The following is a 21,891-nucleotide window of genomic DNA, read 5'->3' as shown; positions in this document are numbered from 1 at the left end:
CGGGGTGCCAAAGAGAAAGAGAGAAACAGAAATAGACAGAGTTACAAAGACAGACAGGGAGACAGAAGAGGGGACAGGAGAAGAAGTTCAGGATTCCCGGAAGAATCCAGGAGAATGGAGAAGAGCCTGACCTGTGTGTTTTTTTTTTTTTTTTAATTCTGTAAAGAATTAAAGTCCGGGGCTGGTGAGATGGCTCAGTCTGTAAAGGCACCAGCTGCCACGGCTGGTCCCTGGGACTCACATGGTAGAAGAACCAACTCCAACAAGCTGCCCTTTAACCTTCACGCATGCACTGTGGTGCGCATATGCCCCACGAATAAGCAGATGAATGACAAAATTCTTGTTATTACCTTTAAAAGACATAGAAAGCACTTAAGAACCATACAGCCGTGTACTCTATGTGAACCTATTGGGGCTTAGCCTTGAGGTTCTTGCTGTTGCTGTCTAACCCACATTCTACTAACGGAATGTTTGAATGAATCTGTGGCGTGCAGAAGGCGCCAGGGTGAGAGGATTCCTAGTCTTGGGTTTAGAAGTGAGCTGATGAGGGAACTCGTGAGAAAGATCTGAAAAGTTTCTCGTGATTACACACACTGAGTCTCAATCTTCATAGCCATATGGAGAATGAGGAGAGGGTACGATCCAGGCTCGTTACGTAGAGGTCTGGGTTTCAATTCTAGCTGTGTGACCGAGAGCAACCTTTAAAAATGTGCCTGAGACATTTGTCCTACAAGCCAACTGGGCGGGCTGGTGATGGCAAACCCTTCAACACTTCAAAAACGTTCAAGGGGACCTGCTAAGTCATAGGGGGTATTCAGCATAAATGTGCGAAAAAGGGCTGGGATATATCAGTGGTTAAAACCTTTTCCCAGCAAGCCCAAAGAGCCAAGTTCAGATTCCCAGAACCTACATAAGTGCTGTGTGCGCCTGGCAGCTTCCTGGTTATTACGGCCTCAGAAGGCAGAGACAATGGATCATCACAGGAAGCGGGTGACACAGTTGAGCTCTGGAACTCAGTTTTGACTGAAAGACCTTGCCTCAAGAAGCATGAGGTGGAGAGAATGTGTGTACATGGAAAGGAAGAGAAGAATGCAAGTCATGTAAATGAAAACCGCAATTGTCTACATTTTACACCCTGAGTGATGCTCCTGGAGCACAGCTGTACACACGGACATGGGCAGTTTCATCGTATTTGAGATCATCTAAGATGCATCTACTTGGGGCTAGGGAGATGGCTCGATCAGTAAACTGCCTGCATGAAGACCCCAAATCCACCCCCAGGACAAGTAAACAAAACCTGAGTGTGGGAATGAACACTTACAATCCCAAGGCTGGAGAAACAAGAGACAGGAGGATCCCTGGCCAGCCAGCTAGCAGGCGTGGCAAGCTCTAGGCTGACGAGGAAGCCTGGCTCAAGAACAGGTAGACGGTGTTTCTGGGAAAAGTCACAGGAAGGTACCCTCCGCAAACACGCACACCCAGGCCTTGCCTCCAACACGTGGGCACGCACAAGTGAATGCATGTAAAATAACAGCCACGTACTCTAGCATCAGAAACTCTCAAAGGCATATCAGGGGAGATAGATGTGTGTGTGTGTGTGTGGGGGGGTGCTCTGTGTACGATACCAGGAGGTTAGAAAACTTCACACACATGTCCACAGGGAAGTGGATGAACACACACTGGTTTGTTGCTACGGTGGTTAGAGGCAGGGATCAAAGAGGCAACAAGTCTAAGACGAAAACCGGAGCCCATGAAGGGGGCGGGTGACGTGGTTCATTTATAACATGCTTCTTAAGGGTACGAGGCAAACACATCTTGCGGAGACCGTGTAAAACACTCTTCGGTGGGTTTAAGAGAATGTTCTTCTCAGTCAGCAGATTGTGAGCTAAAAGAGTGAGGAACACGGACAGAGCCCGGCAGCTTCACTAGCACTGTCGGGGCACATGAAGATTTGGAATTGTACAAGGAAATGTGACGATTTACAACTTTTTACTACATCTACTTATTTATTTGTGTGTATGTGAGATAGCTATACGGTGTGTGTGTGTGTATATTTATGTGTGTTTGTGGTATGTGTGTATGTATGTGGTGTGTGTGTTTGTGGTGTGTATGTGTGTGTGCTTGTGCATGTGTGTTTGTGGTGTGTGTGTGTGTGTGAATGTATTGTGTGTATGGGGTGTGTGTGGTTGTGGGTATATGTATGTGTATTGTGTGTTGTGTGTGTGAATGTATGTGTGCATGGGGTGTGTGTGGTTGTGTGTATCTGTATGTGTATATGTGTTGTGTGTTGTGTATGTATGTTTGTGTGTGTATATGTGGTGTGTGTGTGACTGTATGTGTGTATGTATTTGTGGTGTGTATGTGTGTGTACTTGTGCATGTGTGTTTGTGGTGTGTGTGTGAATGTATGTGGGGTGTGTGTGGTTGTGTGTATGTATGTGTATATGTGCTGTGTGTTGGGTGTGGTGTAGGCACATGAGGGTGCATGTGCACTATTTGGCCCAATAGCTTACAGGTATCCTCCTGTGTCTACCTTTCACCCAGCACAGAAGCGCTGCGATGCTGGATGTGTGTTCGCCCGCTGGGCTTTGGATGGGCTTCGGTTGGGGACTCATCCGGCTCATTTCCCTTGTGTAGGCACTGCTTTCCCCAGTGAGCCTTCTCCCAACATCAGCTCTAGATTCCTTTACACCAGCTCACCCTCTGAGTACCAAGTGTGCCCCTAGTTTCACAGTGGTAGAAAGGGGGAGCAGTAGGATTCATGAGTTGCTTTATTCTCAGCCAACCTGTCAGGTGTGGCTGCGCAAACCCTGACCAGTGGAGCAGGTAAGGAGGGACAATTATAGGCAAAGAGACAGTCAGACTCAAGCTTGAGGTGTCAAGCCACAGGAGAGTGACATGATACGGTAGCTTATGGGCAAGGAGACAGTGAGATTCCATGGATTAAAAAAACAACAACAACAACAAAAACAAAACAAACAAACAAACAAACAAAAACACAATCCACGTGAGTATAAAACCAAGCCCTTTTTATTATTATGGCAAAAATCGGATATACAGGGGGATGTAGAGATAAATGAGACAGGGCCATGGTCCCCACAGAGCCTTCCTCTCAGAAGTGCCTGAGTGAGGACGGAGATATTTGAATGGACTCTCTGAAAGAATCAGTTCTCAGGAAAGAACTAATTAAAAGCCAGCATCTTTGGCTGACAAAGCTTATCCATAGGAGGGGCTGGGGGAAGGGTCTACACAAGAGGAACTTGGCAGACTCAGGACAGGAAATCAACCCCAATTTACAGTTCTGAAGCGTGTGGGTAACAAGTCAGTCAATCGAGCAGACAGTGGAACCCCTGTCTTTTTCCACGTTGTTCTTCAGTTGCTACTCACATGCATTCACCACATCCCAAGTACTGGGGAGGCAATGGTTAAAATCAGTGGTGGCCCCGGCCGATGGTAGCCTATGGTGGATCAGGCATTTGTAGCACAAATCTGAACCCCTTGATTCAGGGCACAGTGATGGGATTCGGCAGTCAGCAAGAAATCTATGACCTGAAGTAAAAATAAATGACTCTTTGAGTAACTCTTAACTCTGTTTAGCATTTCTGTCCATTAGTTCCAGGCGTAAATGGAATAGAATTACCAGTATTGGTGACTTTTCGTACAACCTTATAATCTGCAGATTTGGACAGAACATTAAGACCTTTAAAGATACCCTAAGGGGTAAGGAAAGATTGCTCAGTGGTACAGAGTGCTTGTTCTTGCAGAGGACCCAGGTTCAATTCTCAGTACGAACGTGACGGCTCAGAATCACCTGTAACTCCAGTTCCGAGGGATCAATGCCCTCTTCTGACCTCTGTGAGTACCAGGCCCACACATGGTACACATACACACATACAAACTATTAAAACCCTCATACACGTAAAATAAGAAATAAATACATCTTTAAAAAAAAAGTTGTGGTGAAACCATAAAATGCCATGTGTACTCACTATCCGTTCAAAAGAGTAGTCGCTGTTCAGCATCCCCAGATCTTATTATTTAACGGTATTAAAAAAAAAAAAACGTTTATTACCAAGTTCCTTTAAAAATATTTTGATAACTGATTGTATTTACATCTAAATTTTCTGCAATCTTATGTATTTTGTACCCTGAGTGAATAATGCTGTTGTGGATGTCCTAGGAGGCCTGAGGGACCTAAGTAAGTGAAACAGAATCAAATGGCAGTTGCAGCAATGATAGGGAGGCAAGTGATCCAAAGAGAACCTGGGGAACCAGGGAAGGGAAGGGCCCCTTGTGGAACTAGGCCTGTGTTAGAAAGACGTATAGCTTGTAACCGTCAGAGAGTATACGAAAGAATGCTCCAGAAGGAGCCAATACATGTGGAAGCATGCCCAGAGACGGGAAAGTCTTAGGATGCCATGGATGGTGGTACAGCTTTAGGGGCTAGGGTGCAAGTACCGTGCAGACGGGAGGCAGACGGATGGGAGATGAGGACAGAGAGGCGGGCAGCAGTTTCACAGGCAGAAAGACAGGGTATGGGCAGAAGACGTGAGGAAGAAACCTAAGAGGGATTCCGGATTGCAGGTGGTAGAGCACGGCCCAAAGCCAGTTTCCCTGTCACAGAGAGGAAAGGCGAGATTGCACAGGCCTGCAGGGCCTGGGCACCACAAGACTTGAATAGCCTGTGATACCAAGGGCACACCTTGTCCTGACGTGTTCAAACTCCCAACCACCTGCCCTTAAAGAGCACACGTGTGCGCTGATGTCTCCGCAAAGACTCCTTTGCCAAGCTGAACCTGTAGACAGCCAGTACAGAGTGGCTGTGTCTTCCAGCTCCCAGACTCAACTGACCACGAGTAGAAAATTCTTTGGAAAATTGTAGGGCAGACTTCCCTCCCCTGTCATTCTCTCCTAAATAATGTAGTATACCTGTTTGTTAAAGAGTTTACACTGTATTCACTCTTATAAGTAATTTAGAGGTCACTTAAATTGTATGGGAGTGGGTGTTAATTATATGTAAATGCTACACTGTTTTGTACAAAAGACTTGAACCTCTGGGGGATTTTGACATCCCAGAAGGTGGGGGCCCTGGAACCAATCTGCCATGGATACTGAAGAATGGGTTGGGAGCACACGTACCCACACAGGCCCACATCCCATTCTCGGGTGACCGGTTATGTGTGATAGTTACATCTTATAAAGTGATCGTCAACTGGAATTCTGACCTTAGGGAGAAACAGATGAGCAGGTTCCTGGGAGCCCGGAGTCACAGCCTTCTATCAACAGATGACTCCGTGGCCTGGCTTTGTGCATGCTTGCTTATAGACACCTTCTTTAGGATGTAACTACGACATTAGTATTGACCTTAGGACAGATAACCACACTGCCCCTAGACCCTGAACATACTCATAGCCCACACCTTTCTGCTAAGTAACAAAATCACCAACAGAAAGTGCAAAAGTGCAAAAACTCCGTGACTTTTGATGAACTGCAAAAAGGGCACTTGTTTGCAGTGTGAGAGCTGAAATGAGGAACCTGAGTGGCACCTTAGTCAGTGATCAACCTGAGTCAGAAACATTTGCTCACAAAGAGCTACAAAAACCCACTCTCTTTTCTGGAGGTTCAAAAAGGTCTGAGTGGTGGACTAGTCACTCAGGAGAGAGTTTGTCTAGCATGTAACAGGCCCCAGGTTTCTCCCCCAGCACGGTGACTCACACCTGTAATACCAGGTGGATCCACTTTGGAGGAAGAGGCAGAAGGACCTGAAGTTCAAGGTCATCCTTGGCTAATATAAGAAGTTCAAAGTCAACCTGGAATATGTTAAACCCTGTCTTAAAACTAGAAATACAGAAAGAAACCTGAGTAGGAGAGAATTAGCCATCATGGACTTTGTGAAGGAGGGCCAATGGTTCACGCTTACTCTACGAAGACCACCAAGTCTAGAGTGCATCAAATGCAATAACAGCCGTTGGCTCATTGGACAGGCTCAGAGCAAAAGATTGCTTCCCTTAAAGTCATCCAGGGGACTTCCTGCTCATTGGAACTTCCCATGGGTTGAAAGAAGCCCCATCCACAGCACCGTGACAATGTCCTACACTGTAGAGTCCAGTGAATATATCACAGAGAAGCCTCCCAGAAAGACGCATGTGGCATTGACGTGGTAACGTGGCCCTTTAGTGTGTCAGGTTGTCATATAAAATGGACCGTACTGACGCCATCTGAGACAGAGCAAGATGCAGCCTGCAAACCATTCAAACTATTGAGGAGGGGATATCCTGCTGGGTGCGGCCTGCGTCATTGCTTTTCAAATCCATTGTTATGTTAGTATCTCCCCACACCCCAGGCTCTTTGCCTCTACTCTTCAAGGCCATCTTTCTCTTCATACAGTCCTGTCCCTGCAAGGCAGCAGCTGCCACTTCAGTTAGAAAGGCTCTTCTCAGGCATGCATGCTGTGCTCCTCTTTGGCATCTCAAATATCCCTGTTATCTCCTTTTCCTTAGGATGTGGATGGAGGAAGTTCCAGAAAGCAGATCCACTGCAGGACCACTGGGGAATTCTTGTTGTAAGCAGGTATCTGAGTTACAGTAACTTATAAAAATTGTTTTTTGTTTTTTTTTTTTTTTAAATCATCACTCCTAATAAGAACTCTGGAGACAGTTGGTTGCTGGGCTGGTTCAAGAAAGGGGTCAGCAAACTCTGGCTCGGGGGTCAAATCCACCCCCACAAGCCATTTCTTTCCTTTCACCTGAAAATTAAGTAAGTTTCCTAAGGAAACAGCAGCAGAGGTGGCCCGCAAAGCTTAAATATTTAACTGTCTGGCGCTTCACAAGACAAGTTCGCTGACTCCTGGTTCAGGATTCGATCATGCTCATCAAGATCTCAGCCTCCATTTTTTCCCCCCTTGGCAGCTATCAGCCCTGTTGTTCCTGCTGAACTGCAACCCAGCTCCCAACTGGAGAAGGGAGAGATGTCCTCTCTCCTCTCTCTCTCTCTCTCTCTCTCTCTCTCTCTCTCTCTCTCTCTTGTCTGAATGAGGAGCCTTCCTCAGAGGGCTGAAGCAGACACTTTGACTCCCATCGGCTGGGACTCCATCATATGGAATATCAGACAGCAATGGAAGCTGGGGGAAAGCCTGGCCAGGGTCTTCCTGCTCCCTGTGGTTGGAGACTTGTACTGTGGGCTTGGATTGTGTTTTTGAGCTACCTTCTGCTGAGATGTGCTCACGAAAATAGTGCAGTCCTCAGAGCGTTAAAGCAGAAGGCTTGAAACCCAACATTTGCTCACAAAGAGCTACAAAAACCCACTCTCTTTTCTGGAGGTTCAAAAAGGTCTGAGCGGTCGACTAGTCACTCAGGAGAGAGATGAGGCGGTGCTGATGGCCCTAGCTCCAGCTCTGTGAAATGCAGGCTGGAAGTAAACCTGTGGCATAAAAGGCTAATGTTTAAATCTAAGCTTTTAGAGCTGTTTCATATTATCTCTGACATCTACTGGAGAACATAAGGAAAATTAATTCATCCTATAGGCGTGTATGTCTACCCTACCCGTGAGGTTTTAATGAGAGAGAGGTAGGGAGAGTGTGCAAGGCCTTTGTACTCTCATATCTAAGCACACACACAAGGTCCACATACGGAAAACACTTACACATCTGTGTGTAATGTCCTGTGCGCTGTGTGTTTATGAATGCACATCTACAGAGCAGTGGTACTCAGCACATGTTCAGGGCAGCTGGGACACTGTGAGGCTTGGCTTAGCATTTCACAAACTCCTGTTCTCTTTCTCTGAGAAGCTTGCTCCTCCTGGATGGTCCTGGGTAAGGTACCAACTCACTCCACCACAGACTATGGGCCTGGGAAGATGGGAACATTCCTTCTTTGGAACATCTCCCTTTCGTTATCCATAGAACTTCTATAAATATCAAAATTCTTGTAATGGTGAGTTTAAATAACAGACTTGGAAAAAAGCAGAAAACCTTTGTCCTTGACTTTCTTCTCAGAGCACAAGGAGCTAAGCGGAAGGAGAAAGGTTTATGCAGCATCAGAAAGTCTTGTGGGGGTGGGGGTAGGAAAACTCTAATATTCAGTAAGAGCCTAACTGCCTTAAAAAGTCACCAGATTCCCTCTTCCTGTTTGGGATAACACAGATGTGCCTTTCTCCCCGGAGCCACCGAGGTTTAGGGTCTTCAGGAATGAAGGAAACAGGCTTTTGGTGGCTTTTTCGTGGAATCCTATCACTTGAGGAGTACTCCCCTTCTCTGTGTACATGTTTAGGGTGAGTCTCTGAGAACCTCTCGATAGCCCTGATGTTTGTTCTGTCTTATCTCCCTAAGTGGCTCCTTTACTTGAGCAGTAAGCTTGTCTGTGGAGGAAGATGTGTGTGGTGGCCCTAATGGGGTGTGTCAGCAGAAAAGCCCCATTATACAGAGGCAGGCTTGGGTCTATCCAGTTTATATGGTACTTCCCGCTAGATTTATTAGGATTTATTAGGATTAGTGCCAGAAACCTGGGTACTCCACCCAGGGTACCTTTTGAAACCAATGGATTTTTTACCATGGGAGATGGCTGGAGCAAGAGTTCCTGGGGTTGTAGATGATCCTACTAAGAGGAGCCGTGGAGTTTATGAAACGATGAAGGATGCTAGGAGTCTTTAAAAAATAGGGAGATGATATATCTTTAGAAGTTTGGAAATGTTCTTTCCCTGGCATGGACCCTGGCAATCAATATGTCTGCAAACAGTTTGCCACTTTCATTTGCAAGGGGGATGATGAAGATAATTGAATCAGGAATGAGCTACACCCAGTTCAATTTCATATTGGAAGTGCTTGCTGTCCTGAAAAGCACCTGTGTGCTGAGCCTTGCCAACTCTTGTTTAATAATTAAAGTGGGGACCCATTTATCCACTAGCTGGGACAGGCTGGCATGAGGGTGTTTATTGATCTGGCATGTCATTGTGAAGTGCGCACTCCTGCTGTTTGCCTGCACACCTGTCAAAAAATCACTGCTATTGTCACCTGGGTATGAGGCTGTTGGGAAATGGCAGTGAGGGTGACTTTGGGAGACAGCTTTCCCCAGAAAGGAAGGCAGAGGCCATGGAAACCTTGAAGTACAGCTGGAGGAGGGCAGCGCTGGTACCTTACTGGGTATTTGTGCTGGTCCTGGGGACATCTTTGGAAGCTCTGTTTGCTCAGTTGCTGGATCTTCAGAATGACCTGTGAATAATAGATGAGCCATTTGCCCTGTCCTGGGTGCAGGATGCTTTGTTGTCTTGTAAAACAAGAACTATGGCGGATGCTTCTTATTTCCCATCAGCACCCTGTACTCTCCACTCTCCTGCTGGAAACATAACAGTGTATTTTCCTCTGTTCCTGTCCAATGAGAAGATTACAAAATGTCACCTTAATAACTAAGATTTCTGGGTTAAGCGTGAGAGTTGCCTGGCTATAAGTGCTAGTGGACAGTTACCTAAATAATTCAGCAAGATCTTACAGCTTCATAAAATGGACGGCTGCGTCTCCGGAGTCTCCGACTCCTTCTGCGGGTCATCAGGAATGTATAAATAAGGACCATATTGGATTTCAAGTGATAAAAATCTGCTGGTCGCTGCTGAAGCAAAACAGAGGGGATTTATTTTTGAAATATTTGGGGCCTTACCAGCTGCACATCAGAAAGCAACTGCATCTTAGTGAAGGGCTGGGGCCTGGGACTGAAACACCCGTGAGTGAGACTGTGTTCTGAGTCTTAGTGTCCCTGCAATAAAACGCCGTGGATACAACGGGGTTATACAACCCCTAGGTTCTGTTGCTCAGAATCATTTGACTCTGATGTGGCTCTTAGCTGCAATAATTCACAACCAGGTTCCAAATTTTGGAATCTTAGTAACCAGTGGCATAGATAGATATTGCTTCTGTGTCCAAGTTAATGAAGACCTAACAGTCACCATTGAGAGGCCCCTCCCCCACAACCACTTCCCTGAGAAGCATTCTGGAAGGAAAGGTAGTCTTTACCTAGCATGCAGTGTGTGTGATGGGGTAGGGGTGGGTGCAGGCTATCCTTAAAGAGCTAGACAGGAAACACGAATTTGCTCGGGCCTTGCCAGCCACGTGGTCTCCGTCACATACAATCAACTCTGGCTTTACAAAAACGTACACATGGACAATACACAAATGGATTCGTTTTGGTCTATTCCAATAAACTTTCCGGGCTGAATTTGAAATTTCGTATAGCATTCACATGTCAAGAAGTATTCTTTTGAAATTTTCTCCAAGTACTTAAAAATATTAAACAAAACTGTTCATGGTCTGGACAAGCCAGGTGATGGGCTGGCATCAGTCCAAGGGGTCGGAGTTTCATGACCCCTCCTCTGGAAGCATATTTCTGGTGACAGTGATATGACCAATAATCATCCAAAGTAGCATGCCATTTAGGAAACAGTCATCAAGCATAGGGCAATTTTGTGACATACGAGTTTTTAAAAAAAAAAAGAAAAAGAGAGAAAGAAAGAAAGAAAGAAAGAAAGAAAGAAGGAAGGAAGGAAGGAAGGAAGGAAGGAAGGAAGGAAGGAGAAAGAAAGAAAGAAAGAAAGAAAGAAAGAAAGAAAGAAAGAAAGAAAGAAAGAAAGAAAGAAAGAAAGAAAAGAAGCCCTGGGCCCTCTACACCAGAACATTCTTCTTTCTTTTAAAGACTGAATTTCTTAAGTTCTGTGGGTGTCTATGTGCTTATGAACACACACTTGTGTGAATGTCTTCAGAAGCCAGAAGAGGGGTTACAGACATTGTGAGACCCTTTGTGTGGGTGCTGGGAACTGAACTGAAGTCCACCCTAGACCAGGAAGTGTTCCTAACCACTGAGCCATCTCGCCAGTTACAAGGTACCAGAACATTATTTTTTCAAGACAGGGTTTTTTTTTCTGTATAGCGTTAGCTTCCTGGACTCACTCTGTAGACCAGGCTGGCCTCGAACTCACAGAGATCCACCTGCCTCTGCCTCCCAGAGTGCTGGGATCACAGGTGTGAGCCACAACTCCCAGCTGGTACCAGAACATTCTTGATGATAGCTCCTTAACATGCCTGAGAACTTCCCCAGCCTCCAGCCATCATCCAGAGCTTTTCCAGTTGTCAACTAGTACTCATTTATTGTTGTAGGTTATTAACAGAAAGTCTAGCCACAGAAGTCTCAGCTTCTTCCAGCATTAAGGAGATTCACCGCTCTAGCCATCCACGTTTTCTCTCCATCGTCGCTGTGGCACCCCATCTTCTTTCCTATCTATTGTATGATTCTGAGAGTTTGCCTGTAGAGAGGGTTTAGGGCCAACAGCAAGGCCCTACAGCGCTATTTGGGGTAGCCATGTTTTCTAGATGAACAACATTTAGAATGGGTTTGAGACTCCTTCTAGGCCCACTTTGGAGATTCAGACACCTAGTTTTGGTTTGCTAAAATTATATACGTAAGAAAAAGAAATGTGTATTGCATGTATTAAGATTGTACTGTTTGCTTTTATGAGAAAAACACAAAATTAAAAAAAAACCTATGTATCAGAGAAAACTGTGAAAATCAAAATGTTATTAATTATAAATAGCTCAGATATGCTGAACACAGTGGCATGTGAATGCAATCTCAATACTGGTGATACTCAGGCAGGACACAAGTTCAAGGCCAGGCTGAGATACTTAGCAAGACCTGTTTCACAAAGCTTTGCAAAAAGCAATAGTAATAATGACGGCACAGGTAGAAATGAACTTAACGTCAACTCTATTAATTGACAATTTTCAACTGTTGAAATACTGGGTTTTCAACTGAATCAATATAATTTGGAATAAATTTCATGTAATTTAACAGCTTCGTATCAATTCTTTTCATTCACTGTAGATTGCCTTGTTCAGTTTCCCAATTTACAGAGCAGGCAAGAAGGCTGCTGATAGTACCCAAGCTTGGAAATCAGAGAGAGGCTGTTTCTCTGTGTCTAGAGGTCTAGAGAAGGGACACTGTCATTCTCGCACTCTACCTGGTGTGTTGGAGGTAGGGGTGGGGCTCAGGACAGTACATATGAAAGGATTTAAAGGTCTACGCTTATGGGTCTGAGTTGTGTAGGAATGGAAGAGTGACCAGTGGGAGGGTGTCTGGGATGATCTAGGAGTTGTCATTCACAGAGGCCGCTCTCAGACCCAAGAGTCTATTGCTGCGTATGTCTCCATACAAACTTCAAACAACATTGCAACAGTCAAAATATTTAAGGCTGCATACCAGTCAATCAGAGCATGTTATCAGAAGACAGTGAAGGGCCCTTTCACAAACATGAGTGTCAGGTGCTATTCTTTCTGGAATGAGCTATTTTATGAAAACGAGCAAAGGTTTTTAAAGGGGAAAGTTAGATGACAGGTAAGTAGGTAGGTCTAACTCCACGGTTTATTCTTCTGGCCTTTTGGTGTCTGTTGGCTGCTGTGGGTCATGGAACATCTGTACACACCAGAGGAATTTTGCCAGTTACTGGAAAAGAGAAAGCATGACCAAAGCCAAGGTCAGAACAGAACATTGTCCTAAAAACTGGCTTTCAGAGCAACTTTCTAGTACTTCCTTGCTGCCTCACTCAAGAATCCGGTAGACCTGTATTTAGTTTCATGAATGGAAACACTCAGTCCAGGGAAGGCATCTCTTGAGCCAATTTCTTTTCAGACCAAAGAAACTCAAGAACTGTCTGAGATGACTCTTCTTATCTCTTATGGCCTCTGTGAGACATGTCTCCCAGACTCATGTGTTTGCATACCTGGTACCCAGCTGGGGCACTGTCTTGTCAGTTTGTGGCACCCTTGAAAGTCTGGCCTTACTGATGGAGGAAAGTAACTAGAGATGGACCTGTGAAAATATAGCCACTCCTTGATCAATTTCTCTATGCGTATTGATCTACCTAGATGTAAAAAGCCATGATTCAAGATCCCACAGCCAGAGACAAAACCACAGCAGCGGACTCACCATCTCTGCCATGATACACTAATGTTCCCCACCTGCGAGCCCTGAGTCTTGGGTTGCTTCTGTTAGGTGTCACAGCCAAAAAAAAAAAAAAAGGTGATGAGTTCACCACCCATCTGCTTTGGCATGCTTTGGCAATCTTCCCTCCCAGACACAAGTGACACTGCCTGAGCCTTCTTCCTCCTGCTGACAGAACAGGGAGACCTGGCCACTACTTTTCTGGTTACATGAGATAAGATAAATGAAGTCTGGAATCTCTCCTCTCCCTCAGCTCAGAGTTTCTTGAGCGTTGAGCATCTTCAAGCAGCCGTCAATGGCTCTTGATTGATGAGACAGAACAGTCTCTGCTCTGAAAAGGAATGATGTACAAACCCATTCCACCATGCTAGTGAACAATAACTCCCATACAAAGGAAGAGCAAGGTGAGGCATAAGCTGAATGGAACAAAAGAAAAGGCTGAGAATTGTTGAACTAACTAATATAAGCACACACACACACACAGAGTGTCACACTAATGTATGTTGAGGTTTCTTTCTTCATGGCTTCAGTACAGGCCATGTACAGTACTTCATGGCTTAAGTCAGGCTTCACATGAAGAATTGGCAACATTAAGGTAGGAGAGAAGAAGCTGGGGGCTGAGGACAGACGTTGGGCATGGAGCTCCCATGCAACAGCTGCTTCTAAATACCTGAAGAAAATTACACAAGAAGGGGTGAGAGCCTCCAAATGAGCTCAAATGCTCCGCAGCTCTCCATTGCTGGCACACACACTAAATGTTTTGGGAAGACAGTAAGTCTTTCTGTGCACACCCTTCCAAACCCATGATTACTGCAATCGCCTGGAATCTTTTACAAGCAGATCCATAGCTGAGTGCACTATGTGGCAGTACCTAGGATGAGGGGCTCAATGTCAGCATCTTGTTCCATGACATGGGCTGCGAGTCTTGGATGTCATCATCTAGCTCCTGCTACTGTTCTAGACTCATTCCTACCCTATTCTTCTCTATTCAGACTCTTTGTCCCACTAGTCTTTTTTCTAGTAGGAACATTATGAGTTCATCTCGCCCTCAGAGTCTCCATCCTTCCTGGTTCCTATCCCTCTTTCTGACTGAAGCTTTCTCATTAGCACCCAGGGTCATTTTGCTCAGATCTTTTCCTGCCCTCTGGATTAATCTCCTATTAATCTGCTACAGCAACATACCCTATACTCTAGTACTATAGACTCATGTGTTTGAATGCTTGGCCAGAGAGCATGGCACTATTAGGAGGTGTGGTCTTGTTGGAGTAGGTGTGGCCTTGTTGGAGGAAGCATGTTGCTGAAGGTGGGTCTTCAGGTCCCATATATGCTTAATTTCCACTCAGTGTGAAATACAGTACCCTTCTGTTACCTTCAGATCAAGATGTAGAACTTTTGGCTTCTCTAGCACCTTGCCATGCTTCCTGCCATGATGATAATGGACTGAACCTCTGGAACTGTAAACCAGCCACAATTAAAATGTTTTCTTGCCGTGGTCATGGTGTTTCTTCTCAGCAATGGGAACCATAACTTACACAGAAGTTGGTTCCAGAAACATCAGTATTGCTGCGATAGGCATAAAGTTATTACGTAATTCAAATGCTTTTTTTTGTTCTGTACCCAGCCCCATATCTTGTTGCAATTCTTGTTCTGAGAATCTCCTGTCTCAATGTTGTATAAACACTGCTCCCCAATTGTCTGCTGGTATGCCAATAAATCAGTTTACAGCCAATCACTATGAAAGGAATAGAATAGGGATGGACTTCGTGCCAGCCAGGGGAGGAGGAATTAGAGGAGGAATTAGGAGATTTAGTCATGGGAAGAGGCCCAAGAGACATCAAGAGAAGGAGCTGGAGGCAAAAAAATCTACAAAGTGCAACTATCTCTAGGATGTATGCTGGGTGGAAACCAGATTCGCTTAAAGGGTTAAGAATAAAGTAATAACTGTTCAGTTATTGTGTTGTGAAGTTTGTTATTAAACAAATATAAAATAATCCCAATTATTTGTATGATAGTTGGGTTAAGAGAGAAACTAAGAAACAAACACAGTCATGAAAAAATAACTTCAGCACATGATCATATTTTATTCAGAGTTCTTTGAATTTTGGGACTTTGGAATGCTTTGAGTGGGGCTTAATGAGCTATCCTAATAGAAACACTGAAGACAGTAGTCCTGAGGATGATTTGAACTATGTGGTCCTGGCTCAGAGGTTTCAGAGGAGAAGAATGTTAGTATGGTGCCTAGAGATAATTCTTGGGGTATTTTGGTGAAGAATGTGGCTGCTTTTTACCCTTGTCTAATAAGTCTGCCTGAGGCTAAAGTGAAGAGATTTAGATTAGTTGCCTTGACAAAGAAAGTCTCCAAACAGCCTAACAGGACTCTGTTCTGTGGTTCACTTTTATGAAAAGCATTTTGGCCAACTGCGGTAAGCTGAGAAAGGAAAAATGCAAGCATATGATTCAAGAGTGAAAGGAGCACCAGGAAGTGGAATGGAGCTAAATCCTGTGTTCAAGGAGATGAACAAATTGAAGATATTAAATGGAATTAAGGGAGTGTTGACCTCAGGACAAGAGTCCATTCAGCTAAGCCTCCACCTTGTGAAAATGATATTCCCCAAGGAACTTTGCCACCAATTCTAAATTCAAAAATGTTTGCAATTGTAAGAGGGATAGTTCCATCAAGTTAGGTATTATGGACCTGGTTATTGTTTTCATTTGGACATAAGAAGTTATGATTTTTTTGTCAAGTTGACAAGGAGTAGATTGTGATAGCTATTTTTGGTTGCCAAGTTGACTATATCTGGAATGAACTACAGTCCAGAAATGGAGGGCACACTTGATCTTGAGGCAGGTAAACATGACTTTGATCTAGATCTTGAGACTGGAAAACACAGGCTTTTGATTCAGATATTGATGTGGGATGACACACGCTTTTGATCCCAGTTGAGACATGCCTTTAATTCAGATCTTGAGGCATAGTGGCCTTGCTTTTAAAGATCTATACTGAAAAGGAATTAAAGAAAAGCTTAGGTCTACGCATGTTATTACACACCAGCACTGAGGAGACTGAGGCATAAAGATCTCTGAGTTCAAGGTCAGCTTGATCTACAGCACAAGTTCCAGGATAGTCAAGCTTAGGCAGTGAAGAAAGTCATGGAAAACAGAGAGCTGGTGAAGATGTAACTGATGAGGGGATCATGTTGCCCCAGAAGTCCGGAGAACTTGGTAGCTTCAACCATGTGGTTCTGGCTTTAGAATCAAGGATGGGATTTCCCTCTGTGACTACTGAAAGCCACTGAGGCCACGAGTGTTTCTGCATGGAGGCTCAGGGAGGCCACTATGTGATAGGAGTTATGGAATCTCCCTCCATGACTAAAAAAAACTGCTGAGGCCAGGCATGTAGCAGGATGTCCCTGCATGGAGGCCCAGAAAGGCCATTGGGTGAAGCTCTGAAAAGCCACTGTGTGAGGCTGGGAAGGGGAAGCCTCGATTGCCGTGGAGTCCCCAAGAGGTTAGAGATGCCAGAGCCATGGTTACCTGCTGAAGAAGGCTACCAACAGGGAGTGAGTTGCTGTTAACAAAACTGAAATGAGTTGGAGATCTGAAGAACAGTTTGACATTAGACATGAATTTGAAAAATCTGGACTTTGCCAAGCTGGTTTTTGGTCATGCTTTGGTCCAGTATTTCCTCACTGTGCTCCCTTACCTACATTTTGGAATTGTGATGTGCCAAGATATATTGGAAGTATGTGATCTGCTTTTTGATTTTGATTTTAGAGGAGATTACAGTTAAGAGATTGAATGACTCTCAGAAGAGACTTTGAACTATGGACTTTTAAACATTGTTGAGACTGTGATGGATTATGGAGACTTTTGAAGCTGGGCTGAATGCATTTCATTATGTTTTTGACTATAAGCCTATGGGGGCCAGTGAGTGGCATGTGGTGGTTTGAATAGATATGGCTCCCATAGACTCATGTGTTTGAATGCTTGGCCCTATTAGGAGGAATGGCCTTGTTGGAGTAAATGTGGCCTTGTTGGAGGAAGTGTATCACAGTGGATGTGGAGTTTGAGGTTATATAAATGCTCAGTCTCTGCCTAGTGCAGAATCCAGTCTCCTGCTGCCTTCAGATCATGATGCAGAACTCTTGGCTCCTCCAGCACCATGTCTGCCTGCACCCTGCCATGGTTCTCCACCATGATGACAATGGACTAAGAGTTGCCTTGCTCATGGTGTCTTTTCAGCAATGGAAGGCCTAACTAAGATAGTAGCTTAACACAATAGTGTTACATCTCATAGTACTCCAGTCTGAAGGTTAAAAATCAAGGTGTTATCTGGGCTCATACTTTCACTGAAGGCTCTAGGGGTGTACCTGTCCCATGCCATTCTTCCAGCTGATGCTGTCACCCTCAGCATTTGGTACTTGTAACTGCCACTACAGTCACTTCTGGCAGTATTGCCCAAAGCTCTCCCTGGGTGTCTTCACTCACCCTCTGTGTGTCTCATTTCTCATCCTCTAAAATGGACACAGGACATGTTTGACTTGAACCTCCTTTGGTGACATTGTTTTACTTCAGTTACATCTGCAAAGACCCTATTTCTATACAATGTCGAATTCATAAATGCTGGGTGGTGACGACTTTGATGTAGTTCACTCTTAACACACACCCTATCTATAGTGCCCCGAGTCATCCTCTGTGGCCAGCATCACTTAGCCAATTTTGACTCATTTGAAACAATCATGTTTAACAGATTTTGTGTGCTGGCCAGCTCCCTAACTGAATGCAAACAGGAACCTCTGTTCTATAATGCCAGTGTGTTGGCAGTCCCTGGAGCCATGCATTACTGGATGGTTCCTTGGGTACTGGGAATGTGTTTAGTTGGTAGGACACTCATCTAGAATACAGAAAGCTCTGGGTTCAATCCTTAGCATGATAGAACAAAGCAAGTACAACCTTGGGATCCCAGCACTATGGAAGTAGAGACAAAAGAGGCAAGAATTCAAGATCACAGTGAGTTTGAGGCCAGTTTAGGATACATGAGATGCTGTCAGGAATAAATAAATAATAAAAATAAAATAAATATAAGAACCCAGCCCTTGAAGACACAAAATGCACTAGCGATCAAATAATGAAAATAACCAGGAGGCAGACTGTGAGGAAGCCTGCCCCTAGCAGGAAGTTTCTCAGGTAGCAAGTTTCCTGTTATGGGAGATTGTCACTTCAAGGTTGGGTAATAGGAACATGAATAAGAAAACATAAATCAAAAGATAAGTTCAAGATCAGATTGATGACTTCCGAGAGCCCTTTTGACCTTTAAGTTCTATAAATCTCTGTTTGAGCAGAGCCTCTTGCAAAGCCTGTTCCAAGGAAGCAGGTGCATGGTAGAAGCTTCAGCTGGGAAGAAGGCAGGAGATGAACAGAGTTCTGAAAGGGAACACTCTGTGGAGCCCTCAAGTCATACTCCCCTGGTGGCCTCTTTTATTTCTCTAGAATCTATTCTTTGAAGTAAAGAGATTTATTTTCATCTTTATTTCTGTGTATGTATGTGTGCATGTATGTGTGGTCATGTTATGCTGTATATGAGCAGGCATCCAAGTGGGCCAGAAGAGGGTCTCAGATTCCCCAGAATTGGCATTCCAAAAGATCCTGAGCCATCTGACATGGGTGCTGGGAACTGGACCCAAGTCCTCTGCAAGAGCAACAAAGGTTCCTAACCATTGGGCCACCTCTCCAGCCTCCTGATCCTCTCTGAAGGATACTCCATATTTCTTCATCTTTTATGTATTGATTATTTTATTCTGTTGACCCATCCATCTAAGGGAGTAGGAGAAGCTCGGAGGTGAATTCTAGCCTGTTTGGGATCCCTGTAACGTCTTCATGAAGCCTGTTACAGTAAGACATTGTGTTAAGAGAGAACAACTTCCCCACTGAAAGCTGCCGCTGCCGCCAAGGGACTCACAGTTACCAGAGCAGTCAGCTTTGATTTGTGTATCAATACTGTCGTGTCAGTAGCCAGAGGGGATGGCAACAGGGCGTTCCACATGCTTTCATTGGTGCTTTTTTCAGAAGGATTATTTCAAATTAACTTCAGTCTCTTGGAAGGCACTGCACACTAGAATGCTATTTCCCATTTGTAAACAAAATGGTGAATAATTACTGGAGAAATGAAGACAGGTTGGTTCTGAGGAAATGTCACATCTGTAGATCTTAATTTTCTCCAGGCTGTTGCCTGGCTCTTCCTTTCCTGTTCACATGGCCCCTGGGGTGGCATCTGGAATAGAACCTGGTTACAGAGCACATTGGTGGCTTCACAGCCACCTTTAGAATAAAGGACTCTTCGACTATCTCTGCCACCGTAAGAAGGCATTGGCCAGCTGGAGAAACTGTGGGGACAGTAAGGCAGCAGGGAGTTTTTAAAAAAAAATGACATGACACGGAAATATTTTGTGTGTGATGGCAAGATTGATAGTTATGGTACAAATTCTAGTAAATCTCAAAAATCAAAGGACTAAAAATAAAAATTAAGGGCTGGTGAGACAGCTGTGACAGCGAGAGGACCAGAATTTTGATACCCGGCATTTATAAAAAGTTGGGAGAAAGAAGAAAGAGAGGAGGAGGAAAAGGAGGAAGAGAAGGAGGTGAAGGAGGAGAAAGAAGAAGAGAAGGAAGAGGAGGAGGAGTAGAAGGAGAAGGAGGAGGAAACTCCCTAGCTCCCAGCCAGCTTAACCAAATCAGTAAATTCCAGGTTCAGTGACAGAGTCTGTCTCCAGAATAAGATGAAGAGGGGCCTGAAAACATGACTCAGTGGTTAAGAGCAATGTCTACATTTTTGGAGGACTAAGATTTGATTGTCAGCACTCACATGGTAGCTTACAACCATCTGCAACTCCAGTTCCAAACGACCCAAAGCCCTACCCTGTCCTCCGTGAGACATATGCATGCTACACATTCATACACACTGCCCAGACATTCATACTCAAGAAATCAAAATAAAGAAAGAAATCTTTAGAAATTATTTTGTCTTTTTTTTTTTTTCCAGAGCTGTGGACCAAACCCAGGGCCTTGTGCTTGCTAGGCAAGCACTCTACCACTGAGCTAAATCCACAACCCCAAATAATTTTTTTTTAAAGAGTTTTATTTATTTATTTATTTTATGCATTTATATTACTGCTCTATCTGCGTGTGTGCCTGCATGCCAGAAGAGGGCACCAGATCTCATTAGAGATGGTTGTGAGCCGCCATGTGGTTGCTGGGAATTGAACTCAGGACCTCTGGAAGCGCAGACAGTGCTCTTAACCACTGAGCCATCTCTCCAGCCCCTAGAAATTAAAGTGATGTGCATTCATGTGTATATCCCACCCCTGCAAATGCATGTAAACTAAGCTTTAAAATGTGCGATCATCTTGTATTTTATCATCCAAGTCAGCCACTATCTGTCACTGAAGGTATGCCCACTCTGAGTGTGTATTTCGCAGAAATGAAGTCAGAGCACTTAATGGCACAGAACACAGAACAGCAGAATGTTCCCGTGAAGGACCAAGATGTAAGGATTTGGGGTTTTGCTGAAGGGTAAAGACAGCCATAGACAATGAGAAAGGAATAGCTGTGGTGATGTACCAAGAACACTATCTTCCACAATTAGGTGATAGGCAGGAACCGTGAGCCAGCCATACTGTCTGACTCTTGACATATATTTATTTGCTTGTGGCTGATATTTTTCAATGCTGTTGTTAAAGACATTGTACTATTGCATTGCATTGATGGATCTGCATTTTTCGGCTTGTTTTCTATTGTTGCACACCCAAGTGGTAACCGGGTTGCATTATTTCAAAGGAAAAACAGTGTTGAGCATCCTTGGAGATAAATTTTTCATGATTATTTCATTCCTATAAATTAATTAAAACATCATCGATTCGCAGCTAGGACTCATACAAATCCTTCATTGATTTCTGTGTCTACTGGCAGGTAGTTTCCAGGTCTAAATTCTTTCAGTCTAATTCTTCACAGAGTTAGTTCTTTTTCCTCAAAACTTTGGTACCATTTCTGTAATGAATGGAGAAAAGAAAGAAAACGAGAGGAAGATGGTATAGGGGGTGACTGTGACCATGGAAGAAATTAAGAAGACCCCGAAAAAAAAAGGGAAAACTGGGAAGGGATGACGAAGGCCAAAGTCACTGGTTCTGGCCCTGGTTTAAGTGGAAATTTGTGGTATGAGTGAGCGAGGTCTAGGCTCCTGAGCAGGCTCTGGACTCTTCTCTGTAGCTACACACATTTTCTGCTTTAGAAATCCATCCTCTGGGTACAACCACTGCAGCCTTGAGTGGAAGCAGTCCTGACTCTCCCTCCCCTGCTCATTAGCATGATTTTGGAGGAGGGAGAACTGCCAGGGGTCCACAGACCCTCACCTGAGATTCCAGCCATGCCCCACCCTCACACAGCTGCAGGTGATTCTGCCAGAATGCTGAAGCAGAAAGTGGACCGTGGTTGGGTCTAGCCTGCCCGCAGTTTTCCTGAGTCGTTGTCCACACTAAGATAGGTGTTCCTGGTGACAAGGCTGTGTCTTTTGAGTCACTCCCACGCCTGTAAGCCCCCCTCTCCCATGCTCCTGTTGGTAACCCCAGCAAACCCACCAGCACACCAAGCTGGGCTTGAATGAAATGGTTTCCTTGGTCTGCAGAGCGGCCTTTATCTGTGGTGGGTAGATAGATTTTTTTTTTTTTATCTCCCTGGGATGTCATACTCATTTCCAGTCACATCAGCAAAGTACAGGAGTCTCCCAGCCCACACCCCACCAAGGTTTACCCTGCTATCTCTCTGGCGACAGCCATTCTTATAAGTGTTGAGACGTGTTACTGGTTTTAGCTTGCATTTCCCTGATGACTTAGAACACAAAACCTTGGTTTTCCTTCAGTCTG

This window comes from Psammomys obesus, unplaced genomic scaffold, assembly GCF_907164565.1.
Source record: "Psammomys obesus unplaced genomic scaffold, mPsaObe1.curated_primary_1811, whole genome shotgun sequence".
NCBI lineage: Eukaryota > Metazoa > Chordata > Mammalia > Rodentia > Muridae > Psammomys > Psammomys obesus.
This window is presented reverse-complemented; position numbering follows the sequence as displayed.